This window comes from Triticum dicoccoides, chromosome 2B (genome assembly GCF_002162155.2).
Source record: "Triticum dicoccoides isolate Atlit2015 ecotype Zavitan chromosome 2B, WEW_v2.0, whole genome shotgun sequence".
Lineage (NCBI taxonomy): Eukaryota > Viridiplantae > Streptophyta > Magnoliopsida > Poales > Poaceae > Triticum > Triticum dicoccoides.
This window is the reverse complement of record NC_041383.1, coordinates 246,336,709-246,346,790: the sequence shown is the minus strand read 5'-3', so window position 1 is coordinate 246,346,790 and position 10,082 is coordinate 246,336,709.

Here is a 10,082-nt window from a genome sequence, read left to right as displayed (position 1 = left end):
ATTTCTGCGAGGAAATTGTTTTGCGCGTGAGTTGCCGTCGTCAAGATTGTATCTCTCGTGCTGAGCCGCGAGGTTCAAACCCTCTACTTCGTGTAAATCACGTGCGCGGGGTAGAGTTGCTGCTATTGAAGGTGGGGTATCATGAAAGATCGGTCCGCAACAACAGATCAAATATCGCCATCGTGGTTCGGTCTACATCAATACTTGTGAGATTACTACCATTTAATTGACATATTATTACCTCGTTAGTTATCAGAATGAACTAACTTCGCTGTCAGATGGTTGAACGTCGATATGGATGACTAAAAGACTTGCTTCATGGTACTTGCTCTTCTTACTTATTGTTCATAGTAGAAAACTCACTCTCTTTATATGCAAAACATTGCAAAGTTTAAAAATATACACAGTTATTGTCTGATGACTATACACAATCATTGTGGCAATAGTTCATCATTAAGATGACAACTATGGTGCCATAACTTGGCAACTAGTGGCGATGAAAATCATAGAAACATTTCAACATGAAGTCTTGTTTTGAAGCCCTCGTAGAGATGAACCCGCCGGTGAAAACATATCGCCAATCGGATCAACGATTTGGGAGACAAATAGTTTCAAAAATAAAAGGTCAAATATTGCAATGATTTCAGCATGATGTGCAAGATTCATGCATGTCTTCTCTCTATAAAGCGAAAACCCCGTTGGAATGGCCGCAGCAGGAGTGCATTACTTAATAGAAATTTACCCTACTGATAAAACATGTTAAGTAGAATCACAAAGGAAACTTTGTTATATGTAAAACTTTTTTACTCTATTTTAAAAATATTCATGAGTTTAAAACGAATATTAGTGACAATAAAAACTCTACTCATGTACCTCGGAAGAGTGCATTACAGAAAATAGTCATCCAACCCCTCTACGCGGATCTCTGCCATTTTTGCCTCCACCATACAGAGAATCAGCAGTGCACTCTCTTGCGTGAGGTCGCGCAACCCATGAACTGTCGTGGGTTGGCAGTTCCAGCAGAGAGTATTCATTGGGCCCTATTCCTCCCCGTGAGAGCGTACCCGTAACGCCATTTCTTCTTTTTCGGGAAGGTAATTTCTTTGCTTTCTCAAGGCCCCTCGGAGAAATATATGCAGGTGGTGGAGGCGGCGTGGGAATCAGCCAAAGATCCCACACCGCTCCTCCCTGAGGGTTGCATGAGAGCAGGACCAAACTGCTTTCGGGCCGAAGTATCATCCTCAGTTTTATCTACCTCCTCGCAATCACATTTCTGTAATAAGTAGATGATACCTCGAGCGTTGCTGCGGAAATTTTGTACATGATATGAAAAAACCATGATTAAATACTACTCTCCATGCCTTATCGGAATAAAAAATAAATTATGATATCGGATGTTTTAAATACAAAATATGCTAACATGAATAAAATAGGATCAAGCCCCCTTGTACATTAACACCGTGATGATCCCACAAAAATCCAAAGAAGTTAAGGCTAAACTGAGCATGTACCAAAAACAAAATGGACTATAGCCGACAAAAAAAGTTAGTAAAATCGCCCCATGCCTTATCAAAGTAAATAAGTTTACTATCTGCCATATTCTCCATTTAGCTTCTGATTAGTAAAAAGTAAGTGTGAACGTCATATTTGAATCGAATTCTGATAGTCTGATCTATAAACAAATTAAGTAATCTTTGTTTCATTGTTCCCTGACAATATCCAATGTAAATCTCTAAATGAGTACTATACTGGATTATTTGTCCTATTAATCCTAGGGAAAAGTTAGATCTGTTGCTATTTGTTGTCTACATCCTCTAAAATAACAATGAAAGGATGAGGTGTGCCCAAATCTCATGGTGAAACGTCTGAACACAACCTCTTGAGAAACCACAACTGGATCTCTCATCTTATCAAACACCAAATTTCACAGGGTTCAACATCATTCAACAATTTGCATACTATTTTTGAAAAATTTAAATTCTTAATTTATGTTGTCTAACAAAAGATATATAAAGATTCTTTCTTTAGTGTACACAAATGACGACTTGCATAGGGTGGCTAGCTGCACACGCAAGGTACTAGAGGTTGTCTGGTTGATTTTTGTTGTGGGCTTTTCTGTGGAAGAAATTAAAAAACAAGGTGATTTTTTGTCCGGGGCTTTGTTGTGGAAAAATAAAAAAACAACGTGATTTTTGCAAAAAAAAAAGCATTGTGCTATCACTGACAGCAGGCCCCACGCCATGTGGCATGCCTCGTCAGCGTCGCTGCCTAAACCGTATTTGCATGTCCGATGTGGGGAATAAAAAAGATCAAAATAGGTAATAAGAAAATATTTTGATGGAAGGAATTGAAGGGAGACTGGACTAACATATGCATCAGGGCTACTGATCTTGCCATAGGAAAAGCTAGCAATTTTGTATTCCATTGTCATGGCTAGCTGGATCTCACCTAGCAAGGCTAGTTCGGATTAATGCTCTCCTAGGCATCCTCAAAACATCGAGTCAATTAGACTGGTGGTGCTAGAACTTGCTTAAACAACCACTTTAGTGCTAGAACTTGTGGTATACATTAAAGTGGTGCAAAAACTTAGCTCGAACATGCAAATACGGTGTTAATCACGTTTGTATACGGCAATGATGCTGATGAGGCATGCCACATGGCGGGGGGCCTGCTGTCAGTGATAGCACAATGCTTTTTTGCAAAAATCATGTTGATTTTTTTTATTTTTTCATAGAAAAGCCCTGGACAAAAAATCACCTCGTTTTTTTAATTTCTTCCATAGAAAAGCCCACAACAAAAATCGACCAGACAACCTCTAGTACCCTGGACGTCCTATGCGCCGCTTATTGTGGCAAGGAGTCGTAGTTTCGCATAGGAGACGACTCACCTGGGCCGGCCCACTAGCTCTCCTCCGCAGAATGAAAAATCACAAAAACGAAAAGAGGGCTAACTAGGATTTCAACCGACGAACTGCTGTATATGCGCACCGTGCGCTTGCCACTGCAGCACGCGAGCTACTCTGCCAAATACGCAGAGCCAGAATTAAAGAACCTGAACAAGTCCATAGCCACTGTAGTAACTGAGGTTTATTGCATACAATTACATTTTAAAACTTCTATTAAAATTTCAAGCGTAAAAAGGAAAAACATTTTGAAACGCAAACATTATTGGGGAAGTGAATAGAAACTAAATCCAAGTAGGAACAAAAAATTGAATACGAGAATATTTTCTAAATTATGAACTACTTTTCGTAAACGCAAAACATCTTTTCCAAAACAAATAATAAAATTGAAAAAGTGATAATTTTTTTAAAAACTAAACTATTTTCAATAAATTCGAGAATATTTGGAATTTGTGAACTAATTCCTAAAAATTGAACATTTTTTAAATTTGGGAACAAATTTTGAAAACTGTAGCTTTTCTAGAATATGTGAACAAATTTGGAAAACAAGAACATTTTTTGAAATTCCAAATATTTTAGAATTTGTGAACAAAAATTAAACATGTGAACAATTTTAACTTATCAACAAATTTGAAAAAATGAACATTTTTGGAATATGCAAACAAACTTTGAAAACGAAAATATGTTTTTGAATTTGCGAACAAATTTACAAAATGGGAATAATTTTTGAAATTCCAGAACATTTTTGAATTTGCGAACAAAATTTGGAAACACTAACATTATTTATGAAATAGTCAAACATTTTTTATTTGTGAACAAAATTCAAATATGTAAACATTTTTTGAATTTGTGAACAAATGTTTGAAAATGGGAACATTTTTGAAGACAAATAGTTTTTGGTTTATAACAAAATCTAAAAAGGTGAACATTTCTTGAGTTATCTGGATTTTCTGAAATGAAGCAAACATTTTTTGATTTACCTAACATTTTCTGAAATGAGCGAACAAATTTTGAAATTACTTTATAACAATTTATGAACAAAATTTGAAAAAGTAAAAAAAAATGTAAAAAATGAATAAAGTTTGTAAGAGGTGAACACTTTTTGTAAAAAAGAACTATTTTTGAGAAAGGGAAAAGATGAACATTTTTTTAGATCTGTGAACAATTTTGTGAGAAAGGGAACAAATACTCTAAATGCGAATATTTTTAAATTTTTTAAGAACAAGAAATGTTTTGTATTTTTGAACAAATTTTGGAAATGAGAACATTTTTTAAATTAATGAGCAAAATTTGAAAATGGGAATATTTTTTAAAAATTTGAACATTATTCGTGAATCTCAAACAAAATCTTCAGAAATCACAGTTTATTTAGAAATTACAAGTATTTTTTCAAATTAGCATACATTTTCTAAAATGTAAACATAAGTCAAAAATAGGAACAAAATTTTGTATTCTGAACAACATTTGAAATTTCCAAACATTTTTTGAAAAAAGTAAAATAAACTTGAAAACTGGAAAAAGAAACGAAAAGGAAACAGAAAAAAATAGAAACTAAAATCAAGAGGAAAAAAAAGGTTCCAAACTGGAACGAACGAACTGGTCGAATGGGCCGGTCCAGTAGCTTCGCTGGTGCCCTTCCCTCTGTGCAATACGGCGACAATTTGCCGGAACGCGCGGCAAATAGGGATTTCCCAGCTAGCCACCCCATCCAAGTCGTCATTTGTGTACACTAAAGAAAGAATCTTTATATATCTTCTATTAGACAACATAAATTAAGAATTTAAAATTTCCAAAAAAAAGTTTGCAGATGTTGAAATTCAAACATACAACCTTAGGTCAATAGGCGAGCAGGGCTGCCACGCCAACAATTGTAGTTTCATGTTTACAAAGAATTGTCACGCATTATGTCTATAGCAGAACGCATTCATGGGCTAAAACGGATTTCAGTTAGTGCAGCCCATTTTCTACGTGTTAGTTTTTTCGAAATTTCATAAAACATTTGAATTACAATTTTAAGTAATATACATATAAGTAAAGTAAATATCATTATTAAAAATTCCATATAACTTATTAAATTGTTTGCCTATTTAATTCGTAAAAATCCGAAAAAATAAATTATGAATTATAACAAATATTAACTGATTTTTAGAAAATCATATAAATTAAGAATTTTAAATCCCTTTATGTATATATTTATATTTAAATAAATTATCTTGCCAGTTCAAACTTTTCATTTTCTTGAATAAAATATTCATCACTTGGAATAATTATAGCATATAAAAGTTTCCATGAGATCAAAATATTATTTCGTTTTAAAAATATTCATGTGTTTTCAATAAAGTTTTTGCGTCTTCTAAACAATAATTAGACGTTTTGAAATAAATATATGTATGGAAAAAATATGAGTGTAGTGTGCCATCAGGCGGCAATTCCTCCAATGAATACACATTTGCAATTATATGTATAGTTGTAATTAAAATCTGTTTACAAACTTCACAAAATAAGAAAAACCAAACATGTTCAAAATGGACCACACTAACTTCTGTCCGTTTTAGCCGACGAGCACATTCTATTGTAGACATAAATAGTGACTACCCATAAAAAAACATATAGAGTGACAATCCTGTATTTAGCCTGCTTGTTTCCCTCGGGTTGCTGGTTCTATCCCCGACTGCGTCTCTTTTCTGAAATTCAAATATTAATTTATGCTTTTTTACGGGAAAACTTACTTTATTAATCAAAGGACGGGGATATCGTCTTCCAGCAGACTTATAATAAAATCAAGCGGGGCATCAATCCAACAAGATGGATTATTAGCACGTCCCCATCTAGCCAGCTCCGGTGGCAGCACCGATTCTTGGGAAATATTAATTTATGTTGTTTAACTATTGAGATATAAACCCTCTGTATCATTTAACTGACATCCGGCGAGATTCGGATTAGTGGCTAACTGCACACTGATTTAGCCCGGTGTCACAGGTTCGAGGCCCGAGCAAATCATTTTTTGCTCAATTAAAATGTGTTCTGCTGACAGCTGGTATCCGCTTGCCAGGTGCTTTTGCGGAAAAAAAACGTGGCAGTTTTCGAAAAAGCAGCACACACAGGCCTCTTCTTCATTGTTCGGTCGATGACAGCAGGCCCCGCGCCACGCTGGCATGCCTCGTCAGCGTCGCGGTCATATACAAACGCGATTAGCACTGGGCCAAATTTTTGCACTATTTTGATGTACGTACAAGTTCTAGCACTAAAATGATCGTTTGCGCCAAGTTTTAACACCACCAGTGTAATTAACTCTGAAACATCCGTGAAGATCTCGACATCGATTTACAAAAGGCCAGTAAATGGTTCGGCTATGGGAGTGATGCAAACAGGACGGGAGCACCACCACGACCCACACTCAGCCTGCCCGCCGCTGGCTACTAAGGTGAACAGACGACAGTATGACATGGGAGATTGTCACGCCCAATATGCGACCCTATCCAAAAGAAACTCGAAGGTCCCACCAAGGATAGATCCGCATATTGAAACGCTTTTGTAAGGTGGATATCATTACATCAACATTACATAATAGATGGGGATACATACATAAGGCATACAATGCCACACGAATACAATATCATCATATACATAAGAGCACCATCCGACTACGGATGAAACACAAACAGAAACTCAAACGACATCCACCCTGCTAGCCCAGGCTGCCGACCTGGAACCTATCCCCTGATCGAAGAAGAAGCAGAAGAAGAACTCCAAACAAGCAAACATCGCTCTCGCGTCAAGATCATCGCATAACCTGTACCTGCAACTGTTGTTGTAGTAATCTGTGAGCCACGAGGACTCAGCAATCCCATTACCATGGGTATCAAGACTAGCAAAGCTTAATGGGAAAGGAAGGGGTAAAGTGATGAGGTTGCAGCAGCGACTAAGCAAGTATGGTGACTAACATACGCAAATAAGAGCGAGAAGAGAGCAAGCGGAACGGTCGTGAAGCTAGCAATGATCAAGAGGTGATCCTGAACTCCTACTTACGTCAAACATAACCCAAAATCGTGTTCACTTCCCGGACTCCGCCGAAAAGAGACCATCACGGCTACACACACGGTTGATGCATTTTAATTCGAATCTGGTGTCAAATTATCTACAACCGGACATTAACAAATTCTCATCTGCCACATAACCGCGGGCACGGCTTTCAAAAGATAATACCCTGCAGGGGTGTTCCAACTTAGCCCATGATAAGCTCTCGCGATCAACGAAGGATATTCCTTCTCCCAGGAAGACCCGATCAGTCTCGGAATCCCGGTTTACAAGACATTTCGACAATGGTAAAACAAGACCAGCAAAGCCGCCCGAATGTGCCGACAAATCCTGATAGGAGCTGCACATATCTCGTTCTCAGGGCACACCAGATTGTCCAAACTTCCGGTAGGCCATCCCAGAGTTGCCCCTGGTGGCCACCGGCGGCTAACAGGTTGGACCAACACTCACGACGAGCACTGGCCCGAGGGGGTAAATAAAGATGACCCTCGGGCTCCAGAAACCCAAGGGAAAAAGGGCTAGGTGAGGCAAATGGTAAAACCAAGGTTGGGCCTTGCTGAAGGAGTTTTATTCAAAGCGAACTGTCAAGGGGGTCCCATAAATCACCCGACCGCGTAAGGAACGCAAAATCCAGGAACATAACACCGGTATGACGGAAACTAGGGCGGCAAGAGTGGAACAAAACACCAGGCATAAGGCCAAGCCTTCCACCCTTTACCAAGTATATAGATGCATTAATAATATAAGAGATATTGTGATATCCCAACATAACACTGTCCACCATGGAGCAATCTTCAACTTCACCTGCAACTAACAACGCTATAAGAGGGGATGAGCAAAGCGGTAACATAGCCAAGCAACGGTTTGCTAGGAAGGGTAAAAAGGTTAGAGGCTGACATGGCAATTTGGAAGGCTTGAGGAACAAGTGATAGGTGGCGCAGCATAGCGATAGAACGAAGCAACTAGCATAGCAATGATAGTAATGAGATCCAAGGTGACTGTCATCTTGCCTGAGATCCCGCTAGGAAGAAGAACGAGTCCATGAAGAAGATGAAGCCACGAAGACGAACCAAGCGTAGACGAACGAATCCTCACGATCGCAACGAAACGGGAACTATCGAGAAGAGCACACAACAAGGTAAACACAGCACACATAGACAAGACATGATGCACAACAAGCATGATGCATGACAAAGCTACATGAAGCTACTCATGGCAAGAGACGATGCAAACAAGAGCAACACATCAAAGCAAGTTTAAATAAGGCCGGAAACAACATAGAACAATTCCGGTAAGTCCTCATATGCAAATTTCGAAATTGGTCCAGATCTGAACAAACATTAAGTCGAAGTTGTTAAACAGCAAGTTAAGAAGCACCAATATGATCTACACGAAATTCTAGTCAAGTTACATATAAAATTCATTAGATTTGGAGCTACGGCCTAGAAGATATGAGCAAAACAAGATAAGCATAGCATTGATGCAAAATGCATCCAAACATCAAGAAAACACCTCAAAGCAAGGATGCAACATGATAATATGAAACTTCATGCAAAATCAAGCAAGTTTCATATAGAGCACACTCAAAACGGAGCAACGGTTCAACACACACACTCCAAACATGATATAACAATAATCTGACCAAAACAACAACTAGCCCTATTGCAAGCGTCAAAACAATATGCTACAGCATCTGAACATAAGAACAAAAGGCATGGGCATGAATTGCATGTAAAGCATGATAAAACATGAACACTGAGCTATCTCCAGAAACTACTAGAACGTGCTCAAAAAGACATGGCCAGATTGCAAATAATAACAGTTTCAGACATAGCAGAAATAACATCAGGTTGCAATGTTTAGAGCTATCAAACAACATGCTACAGGAACTTATCATGGCAAACAAAGGCATGGAATGAATCTAATGATTGCATATAACAAAAGTCACTTACTGACCATGAGCCAAAAGGGCACAGAAAATATGGTGGCACCCATGTAAACATGACAAGTTATATGACAGATACATACATGGCAGGAACAACAATAAGTAAGCATGTTGATGAGCTTGAACCACTCACCACAGAACAATAAATGGCATGGCAAGGAAACCAACAGTAAGAAGACATGATTATGAATCTAAGCATGGCAAGAGCAAGTTCATAGGGTGCATGGATCACTAGCAAAACACATGGCAAAACTGAACTTAAAGTTAATCAGGCTGACAGCAACATCATTTAGCAGTTTGGAGCAAGATTACAACATGTTACAGCAGGCTATAAATGCAACCAGGGGCATGAATGGATAGATCATGACATGTATAACAAAACATCCTTAGTGAACATCTCCAGATTATGCATAGAATGACTTGTAGCAGCAGGTTTACATAGCAACGAAATATAACAGAAACAGTCTAGCAAAATAGCAACAGCAAGTACTCTACTTCACGAGCTCGATGCACTCAGCACACAACTCACAAAAATACATGGATAACATCACTGGAAAGATGGCATGACATAGATCAAAACACATGTAGAGCTCATGCTCATAGGATGCACACATCAAACATGGCAAAAATGACAAATGAGCATGTTCTGTTAACAGACAGCAGACAACATTATATAGCACACTTTCAACGATGATTAGAGCATCAAGATGGACTCAAATAAACATGATGCAATGGAATCAAATGAAGTACTCATTGAGTCGGACAATTTGATATGCTACGCGCCCAAAACGGACTCACGGATGCGGAGTTATGATGCGTTGAACAGGGCATGAAAATGTTACAGAGAAAGGGACTTGGTGGAAATATACCCCTCCGAAACAGATCTAGGGTTCGTCGGTGGCGCGCGAACCGAGGTCACCTCCGGCGAGCTGCGACTGCGAAGGAGGTCGGGGAAGACGCCGGGGATACGGGGGAGGTCGGATCCAGCGAGGGGCGCCGGTTCCCGCCGGAGAGAGGAGGCGGCGCGGCGCGGGGCTGGATCTGGCCTCCTGGCGCCGGATCTGGCCGAGGGAGACGACGGGGAGCGGATGTGGCGCTGGGCGGCGGCGGTCGGCGTTGGAGGCGGCGAACTCGGGCGGCGGGTGGTGCAGCAGGGCGCCGGCGGCAGAGACGAACGGCGGCGGCGGGCGCTCGCGC